General features: G+C 34.4%; 1 protein-coding gene across 4 annotated transcripts in view; it reads right to left on the reverse strand.

Annotated features, from left to right (window-relative positions):
* The window catches only part of LOC149533635 (oxysterol-binding protein-related protein 1C-like), a 268,757-nt gene that overhangs the window by 75,367 nt on the left and 174,468 nt on the right, over positions 1-18,922 (reverse strand). The gene's annotated exons all lie outside the window — the stretch shown is intronic.

Genomic DNA, 18,922 nt, shown 5'->3' on the forward strand with positions numbered 1-18,922 from the left:
AAAATAGCATAAAAGGGAGCCATAACGTTGACAATGAATTAGGGGAAGAAACCCCAATCATATGATGACCTAAAATGCAATTCTAAAACTGTATACAGAACAATGTTCCAGTACAAACATAGAGCAGTAACATATGATTATGAACCTGAACAAGGCTAAAAAAAAGAAAAATAAAACTAGCACTTGCACCAAAAAGAAGTGGAATGATTATGCCGATAGCAAGATATACCTTGTTCTATGTGGTCTACTTCTTCTTCCCCTTTTTCTTCTGCTCGTATTTCCTCTTCATCTTGACCTTCACTCCTCCTCCTCCTTGGTGCAGAAGCACCAGGAGCACAATGAAGCACCAGGACGAAATTTTCAGTCAAATCTTGCAACAAGGCCAAGGCAAAGGCCATCTATACTGTTTATAAACAAAATTTTTGGTCAAATTTTGTATTGAGGCCAAGGAAAAGGGCAATTTTATTGTTTTTAAGTCTAGATATGTTTATTATGCTCATCTCAGTCCATTTTGCAAAGCTAAAAGGCCAATTTCAAATGCAAGGCCAATCAAGATCTAGAAGGTCAAAGTTTGTTGAACTGGCAAATGTGGCAGACCAGCAAGGTAATGGTACCCTTGAGTCATTTAAGGTATGTTTGGCAAAAATTTAATATAGTAATGTCCATTTGGAGATAAGGATTAGAAGTTGTCAAAGAATCAAAAAAAAATTACAAAAGCAGTCTAATTCAATAAACCACCTTGAAGGTCGATTGGAACAGTTGCAAATTGATTTTTTATTTTTTAGTTTTAAATACCCCTCTTTGGGTCGAGGGTAATCAGTCCATTTTGCAAAGCTAAAAGGCCAATTTCAAATGCAAGGCCAATCAAGATCTAGAAGGTCAAAGTTTGTCGAACTGGCAAATGTAGCAGACCAGCAAGGTAATGGTGCCCTCGAGTCATTTAAGGTATGTTTGGCAAAAATTGAATATAGTAATGTCCATTTGGAGATAAGGATTAGAAGTTGTCAAAGAATCAAAAATAAATTACAAAAGCAATCTAATTCAATAAACCACCTCGAAGGTCGATTGGAACAGTTGCAAATTGATTTTTTATTTTTTAGTTTTAAATACCCCTCTTTGGGTCGAGGGTAATCATTTGGTGGAGTTTTTAGTGAAGTTCTCAATAAATCATTGCATTTCAATGCTGATTTTACCGTAAAACTGTTGTTTAACAACATGATAGGTTTTGATTTCAAACCTGTTTCTGGAATTAAGTTTGGTGAATTACTTTCAAATGAATCAAGCAGGAGGATTGACTACTAATCAGAGGGACGGATCCATCAATCTATTTCGAAACTACACTCAAACTCTCACTTCTATTGGTTTCCACAAAGTTTATTAAATATCTTTGCTTCCTACGATGTCCACCTTTTAACAGCTTTCAAGAGCTTGGTTATATTAGCTCATAATTGTGATCCTCATGAGCTAACATGTTACATCCCAATTTTTGGCTCCATTTGAAATGTTCATATAAACGCTGAGGTATCAAGTGAAGTCTGGTGACAGTTAAAAATAGTTACAATCATGTGAAATGTTAAGAAGGTTAATCGTTATAATCTCACATGAAGTTAGCATGATAGTTAACAGTTATGACAATTTTTAATGTTATTTTAAAAAGTTGGTTATTTATCATAAATTCAAGGGAATTGAAAAGGCGGCTAGCCATAATGATTGTTTATCATTAATAACTTGTTATGATAATATGATTTAATTGTGAAGAATTTTCTTGTCAGCAGCACGTCAAAGGGGTGGAAGCATTGTAAGAAAAGAATTGGGCATAGAGGCACCACCATCACTAGGCAAATAGGCATGAATCTTAAATCACCATGGCTAAGGGTAAACAACTAGACAAACAAGAGTGTACATTGGGCAATTCCATGAGCTACTTGGTCAACCATATAAAAAAAAAACTATAGCTATCATTATTAGGTTAATGTTCAGTGCCACAACCTTTGTTGTTCTATGATGGCATCTCCATTTTTCTTTCATCATTACCAATATATATATATGATGCCACCATGATATCAAAATAGTATCTCTAGTTCATCTCTATTAACATATATATATATATATATATAGAGGATATAAGTTTAAGATAAATCATAATTCTCCAAATTAAACACGTATATAGATTTACATATTTTAATGGGTACGACCTTGGACATAATAATAGCATGACGGCATCATTTTTGAAAATAATATATATATATATATATATATATATATATATATATATATATATATATATATATATATATATATATATATATATATATATATATATAAAGATTTTTTTAAATAATTTTCAAAGGAGCTCTTAAATATTTCAAACTTGTAACTCTATGAGAGGCGACATGTACACTTGGCGCCCCTTTCTTTTTGAATCAGTCAACTTAAGAAACCGATGGTCTTGACTTGAAAACTGCCACCTTGAGCCGTAGCTCAATTTAAAAACATTTCACATTCCTAAAAACAGCATTCTTCTCCTTCCTTTCTGTCAGCTCTAATTCTAATTTGTGAACTGAGCATCATACTCTATCTTCTTTACAAGTTTCTCCATACCAGAGAATAGCATTTTTCTTTCACAATCCAAACGGCCTGAGCCACTCGACCAATACTTCTTGAATATCAACAAGTATTGTATCAGGTTATGTTGATGTTACTTACATTCTTTATTCATGCTTGAAATCGATGCAAGTATTTTTATTGGTAGATAAATCATGCATTCGTCCCTCCTTCAAATATGTATCAACTGTACGTTCGATTTATATGTACTCGTCTCATGTTCTGACAATTTTCTTTTAATTCATTCAAGATCAAATGCAAACTGTCAACATTAGATTTGGAACCAATATACACAAAGTCTAGCTCTCATAAAGAACAAGCCTTTCCTTCTTATTTGACGTCTATGAATTGTCTTTTCATCAAACAAGTGTGAAACTGATTCATAAGAACAGCTTATTGCCAAAATTGATTTCTCATCTTTGCATCGGTTTAATGCCAGCGAAGTACCTACCAAAGGAAAGAATTCCATAATTTACAAGTAGAACAAACACCAAGGACTCACCCTAGCTGAAATGGCCAATGAAAGAAGGTGAAGTGCTAAAGAAAATCCCTGCAAAAGTAACAGAAATAAGAACTATCATAGATGATAAATTTTATAATTAATTTCTACAAACTTCCAAGTAAGCTCATGTTTGTTCAATATGTACCCTGTTGTCAAGTCAAGTGGTGGAATTAAGTAACAAGATGCTCAATGGATGGACAAGGTGTTCCATGTCTATTCCGGGTAGAGAAGGCATTTCTCGAATTAGATTATGTAGGGATATTTTAAGGGTCCGCGGTTGGGAGTTTAAGCCCCTAACAATGTTTCCCTCTCCACAGGATGTCAAGACATGCACCAGACAAAGATAAGTTATGTAATCAAACATTTGTTGGTAACATGTATTTTACTTTTATAATGTTTATACAAGTAGAATATACGATGGATTCATTTATATCATTGATTTAGTTATTCCTTCAATGAAATCAATTTTCCTCATCAATGTAAATGGTAACCAATTAGATCAATTGATCTTCCATTTGATCATTTAATGTATCTTTAGGCATGAGATAGGCTTATCTTATGGTTATTATTTCTGTCTTTCATTTATGTGAATAATGATAATGAACGTATCTTCTAAATATATGTTATAACCATAGTTACCAAAAGAGAGAAAAGGGATGATACAGTGCTAATTCATTCGATAAATGGTATCTATCCTCATGATACAATGGTATTTGATGCCCTAAATGGTATTTGTCATTATGATATAGAGGTATCACTATTTGTACCCTAACTAAGGTTTTGTAGATATTGCCCTTAGCATATTCCGGTTTCGGAATTTGGGGTATGTAAAACTCAAATTCTTTATTTATATATAACGATGTTGCTATCAATTGTTAGTTATAAAAATTTCATTTAAATGATTTTAACCAAGGATGGAAAACTCGCAGATTAGTCGGTGAGTTTTAAAAACTCGCAGAGTACTTAAGTTGGGCGAGTAAATCCCAGGAAAACTTGTAGGAGGGAAAACTCGGCTGGGAGGCAAAAACTCGGCGAGTTTTCTGTTAAAACTTACGATTTACTGGCCCATGGCCTGTGATGGCTAAAAAGGGCAAAAGGTGCTTTTTATTCTTATTCTTTGTTGTATTTGCATTGTCTAGAGCCTTGAGGTGTGGAGAGAAGAAGGTTTGGAGGCATTTTTAGCTGATTGCAAATGATTCAAGGTGGATTTGCCTAGATTTTAGAGGATTCTAACCGATTTTAGAAGACAAATTTCTTTCCAGGTATGTTTATTTTATCATAGTTGGAATACTTTTTATAATTATATAACTAATGTTCTTCTGATTTTGTTATTGTTTGTAAATGTTTTCAAATCATTTAAAATCATTTTAAGTTGAACTCTATGTTTGAACTTTGCACTTTGAATCATTTGAAACCCTAACTTCTAAGTTCTAACTTTGTTTATTCATTTTTCTATACATTTATGTGTAGGGCAGCGGTCAAGCATTAAAAGAAATGACAAACCCACAAGAAGAGTAGCCACAAACACCATGCCATCTGGATATATAAGCACTCGGCCTAAAAATGCAAGAGATAAGGCATGGTGGTATGCCTATGAAGCTCCAAATGATGTTGGGAAGGTGATATGCATTCCATGTGAGAGAATTATTTCTGGAGGCATAAACTGCCTCAAATACCACCTTGCAAGCATAAAGAAACATGATTCAAATCCTTGTCTCAAGGTAACTGAAGAAGGAAAAAGATTCATCAGTGCCCTACTTGCAACTGCAAATGAGAAAAAATTGAATAGGGAGAGGGAGAAATTAGCTATGAGGGCAGCCAGAGTTGTATCTAAAGGAGCTCCTTTTGATATGCAAAAAGAAGAAGAAGCATTTGAGAACATACCAGGATCTCTTCGTGGCCTACGGATCTGCAAACAAAATGTCTCTTTTACCGGTTCCACCTCCTCTACACTTAGTTCTTCATCACCATCTACATCAAGGATAGGGAGTTATTTTATGCCCAGAAATACACTTGGAGCATAGCTATCATTAGAGGGCACTGCATGGTTCAACGAGGTGCATGAGCAAACTGATATTGCAGCATCTGATTTTTGGTTTTTCAACAATGTCCCGATGAATGTGGCTGATAGTCCCTATTGGGTCAATATGGTGAATGCAATTTCAATGTCGAGCAAAGGGTACAAGCCCCCTAATCGCAAGGATATGAGTCAAAGGTTAGTATTTTACTATTTAATAATGGTAAATAATTGTAATTCACTTCAGTTTATTGTTATATTTTAAATGTTAATTGTTATAAATTATGTCCTATTTTTTACCAACATTTTATTACACCTAAATTTTGTACATTGCTTGACAAAGCAGTTGGTAGGGCAAGACTATTGATAGAAGACCAAAAGAAAGAGTGGAAGAAGTATGGCTGCACCATTTTATCTAATGGGTGGACAGATGGACGAAGTAGAACCATTATTAATTTCTTGGTTGCTTACAAAGATGATGTGGTGCTTTGGAAATCTGTTGACGCCTCCAACAAAGTGAAAAATGCACACACATTGGCTTTAATGTTGGAGAATGTTGTCATGGAGGTGAGATTAGAGAATGTGGTGCAAATAATCACAGATAATGCGGCGACATATGTGGCAGCAGGTAAATTGAATTTTTTATGTTCGAATCAATATGAATCATGAATGTAATGCTATGGTATTCAATTTAGATTTGATGTAATTTGTAAATACTAAATATGGAAAGTTTGTATTTGTAACTAATTATTGATTTTTTGCTAATCTTTTAGGTAGAATCCTCCAAAAGAGGCATCCCACACTTTTTTGGCCACCTTGTGCTGCACATGTCCTTGACCTTCTTTTGGAGAACATAGGAAAACTTGATCAAGTGAGTCCAGTTGTGGAAGATGCTAGGCGAGTCACCAAATAGGATTAATTTCTTGGTTGCTTGCAAAGATGATGTGGTGCTTTGGAAATCTGTTGACGCCTCCAACAAAGTGAAAAATGCACACACATTGGCTTTAATGTTGGAGAATGTTGTCATGGAGGTGGGATTAGAGAATGCGGTGCAAATAATCACAGATAATGCGGCGACATATGTGGGAGCAGGTAAATTGAATTTTTTATGTTCGAATCAATATGAATCATGAATGTAATGCTATGGTATTCAATTTAGATTTGATGTAATTTGTAAATACTAAATATGGAAAGTTTGTATTTGTAACTAATTATTGATTTTTTGCTAATCTTTTAGGTAGAATCCTCCAAAAGAGGCATCTCACACTTTTTTGGTCACCTTGTGCTGCACATGTCCTTGACCTTCTTTTGGAGAACATAGGAAAACTTGATCGGGTGAGTCCAGTTGTGGAAGATGCTAGGCGAGTCACCAAATATATCTATAATCACCCATGGGTTCTCAATTTGATTAGAAAGGCCACTAAAGGAAAAGATTTGATGAGACCTGCTATGACAAGGTTTGCAATAGTCTTCTTGACGTTGCAAAGTATTCTTGACCACATATTGGCTTTGAAACAAATGTTTGTGTGTGCTGATTTGGTTGCTTCACCTTATTCAAAGAAGCCCGAAGGAGAGGTTGTGGCACAGATAGTCTTTGATGATAGTTTGTTTGCAAAGGCTAAAGAGATTGTGGAGGTAACTTCAACTTCAAGAATCAAAACATTATATTTTTAGTTTATTCAAGTTTCATTCTTAATTCATAACTTACCATGTTATTAACTAATTTGTATTTTTCAATTTCAAATGTAGATGTCTCTGCCCCTGGTTCTAGTCTTGCGCATATGTGATGGGCAGCAATCCCCAATGGGAGGTCTTTATGAGGCCATGGATAGGGCCAAAGAGGCTGTTAGAAGTTACTATCATAGGGACAGTCTCATATTTGACCCCATTTGGGAAATAATTGATAGGAGGTGGAACAATATGCTATACCAACCCATTCATGCAGCAAGTTACTTCCTCAACCCCAAATTCAAGTGCTATGATAATATGATTGTCCTTGAAGTTGGGATTTTACTAAGACTTTATTTTACTTTACTTTTTAAAGTTGTGTAGTAAGACTTGATATCATTTTTTATTTGTTTTAGGGCTGATGATTCCTACTTAAATCCTAATGGAGAGGTCATGGAAGGTCTCTCTAAATGCATTGAGAGAATGATAACCAATGAAGCGGAGAACGACCTTATTCTGACCGAACAACAAGTCTCTATGGAATCGAGATTTGTTCTCTTCTATGCTAGCAAAGAGAGCAAGATCTACTCAAGCACCAGGTAAAGCGTCAAACTTTAAAATTTTTGCTAATTGATAAGTTGTGTTTCGAATTCTAATTATCTTTTTTTATTGTTTTATGGCTTTTTATATTTTGTTTTGCAAATTCTTGGTGGGCAAGTTGGGGTGGCAATACCCCCAATTTAAAAAAATTTGCTCTCAGAGTCCTATCCCAACCTTGTAGCTCACCCCATTGTGAGCACAATTGGAGCTTTTTTGAGTCCATCCACACAAAGAAAAGAAACAAAATGACTCAAAAACGGCTTAATGATCTTGTTTATGTGCACTATAATCTTAAGTTGTGCATAAAAAAGTCACAGAGTTCAGAACTACCTGGTACACTTGATCTAGATGAGATAGATTCTTATTCTGAATGGACAACGTAGGAGCCAGGTCCATTGTTTACACCAGATGAGATCACTGATTTGGAGAGGCAGGCCATGGAGGGGGATGCTGAAAGTGATTTTCATTTCACAATAGATGACATTGAAGAGGAGGATGAGGACGATGATGATTCAGGCTCAAAGCATGAGGATGAGGCATTACCAGTGCCACATATAGGAGGAGATGCATCCTCTTCCAAGACGCCAAGCCAATTAGTAGGGATGTCGAGCGAGGGGGCACAACCACAAAGTTCATAGTCACGCAGCTCACGCCCTATCCCAGTGCAGGGCACTTCTTCAAGGACTAGACCCCCTCGCTTTCCTGCTACTAGTAGTGCAACTGGAAAGAGAAAGATGTGATTGTATTCAATCTTGATGTATTTAGACTTTTAGTATTTACTTCTAGTTTGACAAATTAAAACTATTTACTATTTTGCTTCCTGCCATGAGCATTTTGCATGAGAATGCAATTTTGTACACACTATGCATTTATATATATCTAAACTCTGCTTGTTTCTTTTGTATTCTCTTTAATTAGCTTATTAGATGCATCTTCTCATTAAAGTTTGCAAAATAAATGTATTTTTAATTAAATTTCAGCAGTTTTTTTAGGTTCTCGAGTTTTCCTCGAGTTTTTTTTAAAAATCGCCTTGTTTTTCCTGATTAAACTTTTGGAAGGCTTGGCGAGTTTTTGCCTTTGGCGAGTTTTCCATCTATGATTTTAACCATTTATCATATTCACATGATTATAACTATTATAACTACCTTCCCATGGATATGGACTAGTAATTGTATTTTTATGTTATGCTAGTTGTTAGATAAGACCCAGCAAAAGTAGTTGGTACATATGGTATCAAAGCTTTGGACCTAACTCTGAACCTTGGGCCCAACACTGTTTTAGAAGAACTGATAATATAATGTTGAATGAGGTTTATATCACATAACTAAATATCTTACAATGTAAGCTAGAAAAAAAATATTGTTGGAGAAACATCTAGAATGGTCAGGAAAGGTTGAGATGATGGTGTGGTCCATATGAAATGGATAGATGGATGAATTGCAAAATCATAAAGATGAATCAGAACTAAGGAAAATGACATGATTGGCAAGTGAAGCAGTGGTGATCAGATTACTCATTTCTTCATCTAAATCCTTAGCCAAGGTAGATTAAAGACATACTTGCCTAAATGGATCACTATGAGGTTGGTGGTGCTAGCTAAAAGGGAGAAGGTTGGTAGGGGTGTATCCTCAACCTTGTCTGTTGTTGAGCGAACACTCTAACACTAGGATGCTAAGATGGCAGGACCACAACAGTAAATGTGTCTTATCCCAAGAGAGGAGGCCATTCTTAGTAGAGAATGAGAAGAATAAACTAGGTCCAAATGCCGAGGCTTGCACAATACAAACCAGTTACTATAACCTTGATGCGGTGTTCTCTAAACCTTGATGGTGACTAAATATTCCTTTCCAATTGCATGTTTTCGGCATTATACTTATGCAATTACATTTCTATTCATATGAAATGGTTAGTTAATATTTTGTTATCCATTTTTGGACTTGAACTGAAGGGAAAATAAAATTGTGAACCATGATTTTAAGAATTCTTTAACTTGAAAATGATAATCCTTTCTAATGCTCATTAAATGACAATAAGGCCATTTTGTGCTCCAGCACGGAGTAAGAACACTTGCATAACTGAAACTATCAATGCTTATTTATAGATGTAACTTTTGTTTGGCTTAAGTTTTTCCTTGAAGCATTATAGTGACAAGATGGGCATGAAAACCTAGGTCACACGAATGGAAAAGCTAAATTTCCAAATATTTGCAAGTGATTGACAAGCATGCTCAGATGAGCTACTCGATAAGAACCCTAAGTAAATTTGTTTCAGATGGTTATGATCAATCCATGACCCAAGGATAGAATGAACTAAGAAATTTCAGCACGAAAGGTATAGCTCCATCGAGATGTAAGAGTTTTGTGGACTCGGAATCTAAGCCACAATCAGAATATGGTGGATAAAACATACAAGCATTAACGCTACAACACGTCTCATGAATTGTGCGTGGGCATGTAGTCCAAGTGCAATGAGATTGGGATACGTATAGTGTGGTACCATCTTAAAGATAACCGTTATGATCTTGATTGGATGTATGATGATCTTTCATAGTATAACATGTTTTTACCTTTTGACACACTGTTATACTTGTATAATACACATGCGATATTGATTTTAAATGGTAATGAACTAACAAGACATACTGAGCTGTTTTATATTGTTTTAGAGATGAAGTATATTTCTATCATAAGATGATTATTCCAATAAAATTTTATTGTAATAGGATGGGCATAAAAGTCAAGGATACATAAATGGAAAACATAGATCCACTAAAATTATTTCAGGTGATCTGTGAGTTTAGGAGGATGTGATCTACTCATTAATAAGTACCATATGCTAGATGGTAGATGGTATGTATGAGTAATGTAAATTATCTGATCCAATCATGATCTAGAACATGTTGAGGAATTACAATTTTGAATGCTTATCTTACTCTCTATTGTTGAACACTAAAAAATTCTCTTCTATGAGATATCAATATGAAAATTGAACTAAAGATATTTTGAGTGTCTACATGAGTAATACAGGAATATGAAATAGAATATCCTAAGACATGATCAACTCATGTGATGCTAATGTGGTCACAAGTACGGTAAAGTAAACTCAAGTGACTGTGTGTTTCATTTTTTATTTTATGATATCATGCAAGCATTTTTTTCTAGAAACATTGAAGGAATAATAAACCTTGATTTTTGGTCATGACTTAGATTTTGATTCAATTTTGAAGTTTAATGATTTCAAGATGCTATATATACACTTTGTATTTGGAATATTCTTTAAGTGTTTAAAATTGTAGGGACCATCGAGGACAATGAAGCAAATGGGGGAGAGGTATGTTACTGTGATGTCCTCACTCTGGCATATAATAAATAAGTACTATATATAAAGTAATATTAATAATAATATTAAAATAATAATATTTTATTAAGTAATACTATATTATAATATCATATAATAATAATCTAATATAATAAATCATAATATTATGATTAAGATATATTTTAATATAAAAATACTATATTAAAAAATGTATTAAAATATATATATACTTGATATGTTAAAATAATATTCTTTATGACATTACTATAACTAACCTTATTAATTAATATAGGCATATTATTATTAATATAATAAAATATGTATAGTTGATATAACATAATTATTAATATAACATATCCTATGATATTAATTAATATAATTAAGGTTATTAATATAAATATATAATTAATATAATTAACATTATTATTATTTAATTAATATTACGAAAGGACATGACCCTTGTTAGATTAGGTGAAAAACTAATCTCCCAAGAACACCTACATGCATAACCCTGTCACATGGATGAAGCAAAGAACAGAAGCAAAAAAAAATTATGGAGGCCAAAAAGCTAGAGACATCTTATGGACATGCAAAGAGCAATCTCTATTATGATCCAATAAGTGAATTAAAAAATAGAAAAAGGTGAATCCTTATAAAAGGAATCACGAAACTCTAACTAGGTTTGCATAATATAATTAATATAAAATATTAATTATATGCACCTAAAAGCAAGCTTAAGAACTAGAGTAATAAACCACTTAATTAATTAAATCAAGATGATCTAATTAATAAGTGAAACAAAATAATTACTCTAACACCCCCCCTTAAGCGAAGCTCGGAAAGAAGCTAACCTAGCAAAGCTATGAAAGCAAAAAAAAATGAGTCCCGGCAACAAGGCCTGATCAGGCACCCAATACAAGGAAAAGAACTAGATGAAGGAAACAGAGCCTCCAATCTAGGAAATGTCCCAAAGAAAGAAACAAGAAAGAGCATGAAGCATCTCTGAAGCATGAAGCTATAAACACTGTCAGAAGAAACTGTTGGAACCCCCACTGAAATAGTGCATGACCAAGTAGAGAAGACAAAGTCTGAAGAGCTGATCAATCGAAGAGGTGACCTCCAAAAGTAGGAATGAATGAGTTTCTATATAGTAGATCAACCATCTCACCGAAATGCATAGGTGCCTAGCCACTGCATCCGCCTAGTACATAGGAACAAAAACTGAATACGTAGATCACTCAACCGAACCAAGGAAGCAATACAGCCAACAGGTGAACCCCCCCGCCCCCCCCCCATAATGCTGAACAGGGAGAGGGGTGACAGGAACACTGAAATGCAATGCCAAAAACATCTGCAAGAAGAAGAATCAGGAGCACCAACAGTGCAATAGAAGTACAAGCACAGGATAAAGGGCGATGTCACCGACACACTGCATGGGCTAATGTCGTGGAAGGAATGCTCACTTAACAAAGGTGGATGAGCACAAAATGGCAAAACATCATGACTCCCCATGGCACTTTATAACTGAGTGCGAGTGCAAACAAACACAAGGTATACAAGATCCCAGATATGCAAAAGTAGGCACTTTATCTCAATGCGTTTACAAAAAAATGAATGCAACAAAAGAGAAGCATACAATGCTCAGAAGACAGAAAGAAGAGTGAGTGAAAAGAACAGAAGAAGAGATCCCAGGACCTGTAGAATCCAAGTAATCCGCCAGAGTGCGAAAGTGCAAAACTTAGAGGAGAGAGAACCTGGAGCAGAATCTGGAGAAAAGACCCCTGCAATTGAATAACTCACAGAACCAGCTTTCCAACGATATCTGGCGAGCCCAAAAAAGAGTCCGGATGAGCGAGATATGGCTCCCGGAAGGCAAAAAAGAATATCTGGCTTTGACTGCCAAAACAAGCAACCAAATTGCATCAAAACCCAAAAACACCTGTACCATCATCCCCGTCTCGAAACCAGCTTTCCGACGCATTTTTCAGATCGAAAAAATACATCTGTATGCTCGAGTTATGGAAAAAAAACCTCCAGCACCTTCAGAATGCAAGAAAAATTGTTTTTTTAATAAAAAAAACAAAAATCTTTTAAAAAACCGCGCCACCTTTGCTGGCTGAGGCGAAGTGGAGGAGGCGGCGGAGGAGGGCGGGAGGCGCCTCTGCGGCGGAGCCGCCGCGGACCACTATGGGCCGCTGGGCGGTAACTGCCAGCAGTGACCACGGCAGTAACCACCAGCAGTTAGTAAACCACCAACGGGATTTTAAACCGCTTTTTTTTTTTTTGCAAATTTTTTTGAAAAATTCAGCGTCGTACTACGTGCAGAGGCCGTACGGCCCTGTGCGACAAATTTTTTTTTGCCTCGGACCAACGTTGTCCAAAATGGACAAATTTTATATGGATTCTGGGGTTTTTGGGTGCTCTGACCGCAACGGTGATGTCCGTTTGAGCCCAAAGTCACCAGAAACAAAGGTCCCCCCCTAAATCCACATAAAAAGCTTCTGAAACCCTTGAAAAACTCCAGCTTCTGAAACACTTCAATAAAACACGAACAAGGAGCAGCAAGGCTGCTCTGATACCATGTTAGATTAGGTGAAAAACTAATCTCCCAAGAACACCTGCATGCATAACCCTGTCACATGGATGAAGCAAAGAACAGAAGCAAGAAAAAATTATGGAGGCCAAAAAGCTAGAGGCATCTTATGAACATGCAAAGAGCAATCTCTATTATGATCCAATAAGTGAATTAAAAAATACAAAGAGGTGAATCCTTATAAAAGGAATCACGAAACCCTAACTAGGTTTGCACAATATAATTAATATAAAATATTAATTATATGCACCTAAAAGCAAGCTTAAGAACTAGAGTAATAAACCACTTAAGTAATTAAATCAAGATGATCTAATTAATAAGTGAAACAAAATAATTACACTAACAACCCTTTCAATTAATATATATATGGATTTATGACCTTGGTAAGGGGCAGAAGGAAAAAAGAGAATGAAATCTATACAAATCAGAGAAAATATAATAAAAAGGATACAAATAAGAGATCAAGTCGGAAATAAGCAATGGACCCCCAATTTGAGTTCATTACAAATGGTATCAGAGCTGAAAATCCTGCCATCCTGTGGAATTTATTCAAAAACAAGTTTTCACCTTCAGAAATTATTATCAAAAGTTTTTATCAAGATTTCTTATATGGGATCAAATATAGATGTCCAATCAAATATATTTAATATTAATTATTTGGGAAGCAATATACATTGAATCATTAGTATATCCTATAGCCTTTAAACCACACTAAGATGGAAGGCAGATTTGTATGCTTAAACATGACGGAAGATGCTCTTGATTGCAGGAGACATTACAATTAATTAATACTATGTAGGTGGTCTTCAACAAAGAAATTAGGAAGGTGTTCATTTGTTCACCGTGAGGTCATCATTAATTGTCAAGGATTTAGATGACTGAAACATAAACACTAAGTATGAGACAGCAATAAAGACTATCAACGAAAGTGGACCAAAGTTGTTAGTAAAAGAAGAGCTGAATGCAACAGTTAGGAGATTGAAGTTTCTAGTAACCAAGAAATGTTAATAATGCTATCGATTCACTCCCTGCAATGAGAGGTTTACTACTATGAACAGGTTCACAATGTATAAGAATCGGTACCATGCCACATGGGCTTGGTCAACTATATGTCAATGTTGTTACAATAACCAACAGATCTGCAGGGAATGGCAGCGCTCCTACAGATTTTAAAGAACATCCTACGTGCACCCTATTAGTACATTAACCAGAGCGAGATCCAGCTAAGTACCCAATTGACTTGGAACCAGCGTCTAAGCTAGGCCCATTCATTGGAAATACAACAATTATAAAGGCCTAAATTTCATAACTATCATTTCGGGTCGCATGCATTCTTTAGCAACACAAGATGGGCGCTCGTTATGGGACTGAACCAAGGAGATGAGCACACATATAAAAGGTTCATATGAGCATTAGAAATGAAGGAGAACATCGATCTACATCAGAAACAGTGAAAAACTACATCTTCATATGCAGGCGGCAGTATAGTCAAAGGACTGTATTACTATTATTATAAGTACATTTTGAAAGTGATAACTGAGCATTCGTATAGTCAGTATTCATAACTGCAGTCAAAGCCCTGTGACTAGGCAGATCTATCAAGTTAAAGATATCAATATCTATAATATATATATATATATATATATATATATTGTATTGTAAAGCGGCATGAGTCATCTTCCTGACAAGCCCGAGGGTCTAAATTACAAAACTCAGCAGCAAAGGAGATCCAACATTATTATACAAAGTATATGACCTTACTACAAGAGATTAGGGAGTTATTGACTCTTGATAAGTTCATTGGATAGAAGAAACTTAAAGCAACTCGAGTGGGCAGATCAATGGGAAGAATAGACCACAAGGCATCACATGGTAGTAGGGATTTCCAACAGGTTGTGTGAAAGATGACCTTTCCACATTTTGATGGAGGAGATCAGTGTAACATTTGAGCATGGGTGCTGAAACTGGACAGTTATGTTTCTTTGAAATTCGTGACAAAGGAAAAGGCAATTGAGTTTGCTACTCTACACCTAGATGACATAGCAAATGAGCGGTGGTAGCACGGTTTGATTACTTTGGGAAATGCTATATTACCTCTTACAATGTAATGTACTGAATGACACACCAACTATATGGATTCGTCCACAATTTCCGCATAGCAAAAGGAAGGAAAAGCTTTACGTGAAACCCTAAAATTAAGAAGATGAGATAGAAGATTATCAAAATCATTAGGAGAAAAATATGGCAAAAGAATATAAATAAAAGAAAAGTCGTAGATAAATGATGGACCCCCAAAAAGGGTTCATTATAACATTGACACCTAGATTTTCTCTATTGGAAGAAAGATTCAAAAAATTAACCGTCTGTTCAAAAAATTCTTGCTTGGCTATGTCTACCAATGTAGCAATGAATCTTGAAGTGTCACAAGAGGACGCTTAGCATCCATTGACCACAACTACAAAATCATATAAAGGGTATAAATCTATTATTACAATGGTAAGTGATATCAAAAGAGATATACGTGCAAAGAGTTACAAGGAAGCATGGGAAAAGATTAAAGAGAATATTGTTAAAGGTAATATTGAGGTAATGTTAAGGTAAATACTATTTGTTTATTTCATTATGAATCTATGATTTAAGTGAATGATAGATTACTCAATGTATTTTCTAATGATAACGAGAAAACATATTAAAATATATACATTGAGTATATATATACACAAGGAAATACACAAGGGAAAGTGGATAAGAAGTTACCCCATACTCCTACATCACCACTTCAACACATAGGGTAATGAGGTAAGATATATATTTTGTGCATATATTGCTATAAAATAATTGATATTGTCTTTCTTATTACTGACACATTTGTTATTGTGAAGAATATTGAATAATCAATCAATGATTCTAGTTACAAAGAAATGCAACCAAAATATATGAAAATGGAAAATATATGTATGAAAAATGAAAAAAAATGAAATATAAATATGTTGATTTAAGGAAAACATAGTAATTAGAATACATTTCAATTATAGTACAGAGAGTCTATCTCTCGTCCAAATTACGCAATCTTAGATAGGGAGTTGGTGGGGGGAAAGGTGGAGTAATTTCGAGCACTTGTCGGATACGCTTGGAGCTTGTTTCACGCGCCCTCTGCACTGTCATTCTACCATCAAGATGATCGTAACAAGGAGAGAGAAAGTTGTTTGTGTACTATAAGAAGAAATCTTTCAAATGAACTAAGTAAATTAAATTTAATACTCATCTTCTCATCCACATTATGATATCCTAAAGTAGAGAGTTGGTGGAGGGAGAGGCGGAGTAATTTTGAGCACTTGTCGGATATGCTTGGAGCTTGTTTCACGCGCCCTATACACCGTAAATCTACTATCTTATGATGATCGTAATAAGGAAAGGGAGAAAGATTCCTTCCAAAGGATTATGTAAATAAGAAAAGGGAACCCTACCACTTTCCTATGGAGTCTACAATCAAGAGAAAACACCCTATTGTAGTGCTAGTTAAGGGAAAGATAGTAATGGCTCCTTTTCACAAGAACCTTTCTAGCCAAACAAGCAATCCACTAAGTAGACCACCTCGTGTGGATGCCTAACACCCACCACCGGCGCCAAGGGGGCCAAAGTTCCGCTCTTGGGCTTAGTATGGAACTGGCTTGGATTAACTAATTATTATTCAAATTTCTTTAAAGTTTATATATATTTATATGCATGTATTGATGCTTATTTTGTGGTTGCAGGGTTCATAAGCCTAATGAAGAAGTATGGTCATTGCGCATTGTTCATTTTTGGGATCTAATCAAGGTTATGTATGATGTGTTTGCATTGTGTTTGCTACGTATCTTCATCTGTCTACATCGTGTCTACTTCGTGTTTTCATCTATCTACATTGTGTATGCTTTGTGTTTTCATTCATGTCTATTTCATAAATCTCTCGTCTTTTGAATGCAAATATGTCTCGTGTCTATGATAAAGCCTGTGTATGAAAGATTTTGCTTGAGGACAAGCAAATTCGAGAGGGGAGGATTGTGATGTCCCCACTCTGGCATATAATAAATAAGTACTATATATAAAGTAATATTAATAATAATATTTTATTAAGTAATACTATATTATAATATCATATAATAATAATCTAATATAATAAATCATAATATTATGATTAAGATATATTTTAATATAAAAATACTATATTAAAAAATGTATTACAATATATATACTTGATATATTAAAATAATATTCTTTATGACATTACTACAACTAACCTTATTAATTAATATAAGTATATTATTATTAATATAATAAAATATGTATAGTTGATAACTTGATATAACATAATTATTAATATAACATATCCTGTGATATTAATTAATATAATTAAGGTTATTAATATAAATATATAATTAATATAATTAACATTATTATTATTTAATTAATATTACAAAAGGACATGACCCTTTCAATTAATATATATATGGATTTATGACCTTGGTAAGGGGCAGAAGGAAAAAAAAGAGAATGAAATCTATACAAATCGGAGAAAATATAATAAAAAGGAAACAAATAAGAGATCAGGTCAGAAATAAGCAATGGACCCCCAATTTGGGTTCATTACAGTTACATCCCAATTTTAAATGCTCCTCTATAGTGTTTGTTAAAATTTCAAAATTGATCGACGACGATGAATAACAGGGGGAAGGGTATGTTACATCCCAATTTTTGGCTCCATTTCAAATGTTCATATAACCACTAAGGTATCATGTCAAGTTTGTTGCCAAGCAAAATTAGTTACAATCATGTGAAATGGTAAGATGGTTAATCTTTGTAATTTCATATGAAGTGGCATGATAGTTAACCATTATGATGATATTTTAATGCCATTTTAGAAAGTTGGTTATTTATCATGAATTCATGAGAATTGAAAAAGTAGTTAGCCATTATGATTGTTTATGATTAATAGCTTGTTATGGTAATATGTTTTAATTGTGAAGAATTTTCTTGTAGGCAGCAAGTCAAAGGGGTGGAAGCATTGTCAAAAAAGAATTAAGCACAAGGGCACCACCATCACAGGAAAAATAGGTATGAATTTTGAATAACCATGGCTAAGGGTAAATGACTAGGCAAGCAAGAGTGTACATTGGGCAATACCATGAGCTATTTGGCCAAACATATAAAAATATATAACTATCATTATCAAAATTCATATTCAAAACCATTACCTTTGTTCTTCTATGATGGTGTATCCATCTTTCTTTCATCATCACATATGTGTGTGTGTGTGTGTGTGTGTGTGTGTCTAGTTCGTCTCTATTAACATATATATATACATGCATACATATATTGAGAGGATATGAGGTTAAGATAAATCATAATTCTATGAATTACGCATGAATATATATACATATTTTCATGGGTATGACCTTGGACATAATAATAACATGATGCCATCATTTTGAAAATAATATAATGTATATATGTGTGCATATATAGATATATATATTTCTTTTCAATATATTTTCAATGGAGCTCTTAAATATTTCAAACTTATAACTTTCTATGAGAGGCGACATGTACACTTGGCATCCCTTACTTTTTAAATCAGTGA

This window comes from Cupressus sempervirens, chromosome 10 (genome assembly GCF_028749045.1).
Source record: "Cupressus sempervirens isolate cs-2001-9-10 chromosome 10, ASM2874904v1, whole genome shotgun sequence".
Taxonomy (NCBI): domain Eukaryota; kingdom Viridiplantae; phylum Streptophyta; class Pinopsida; order Cupressales; family Cupressaceae; genus Cupressus; species Cupressus sempervirens.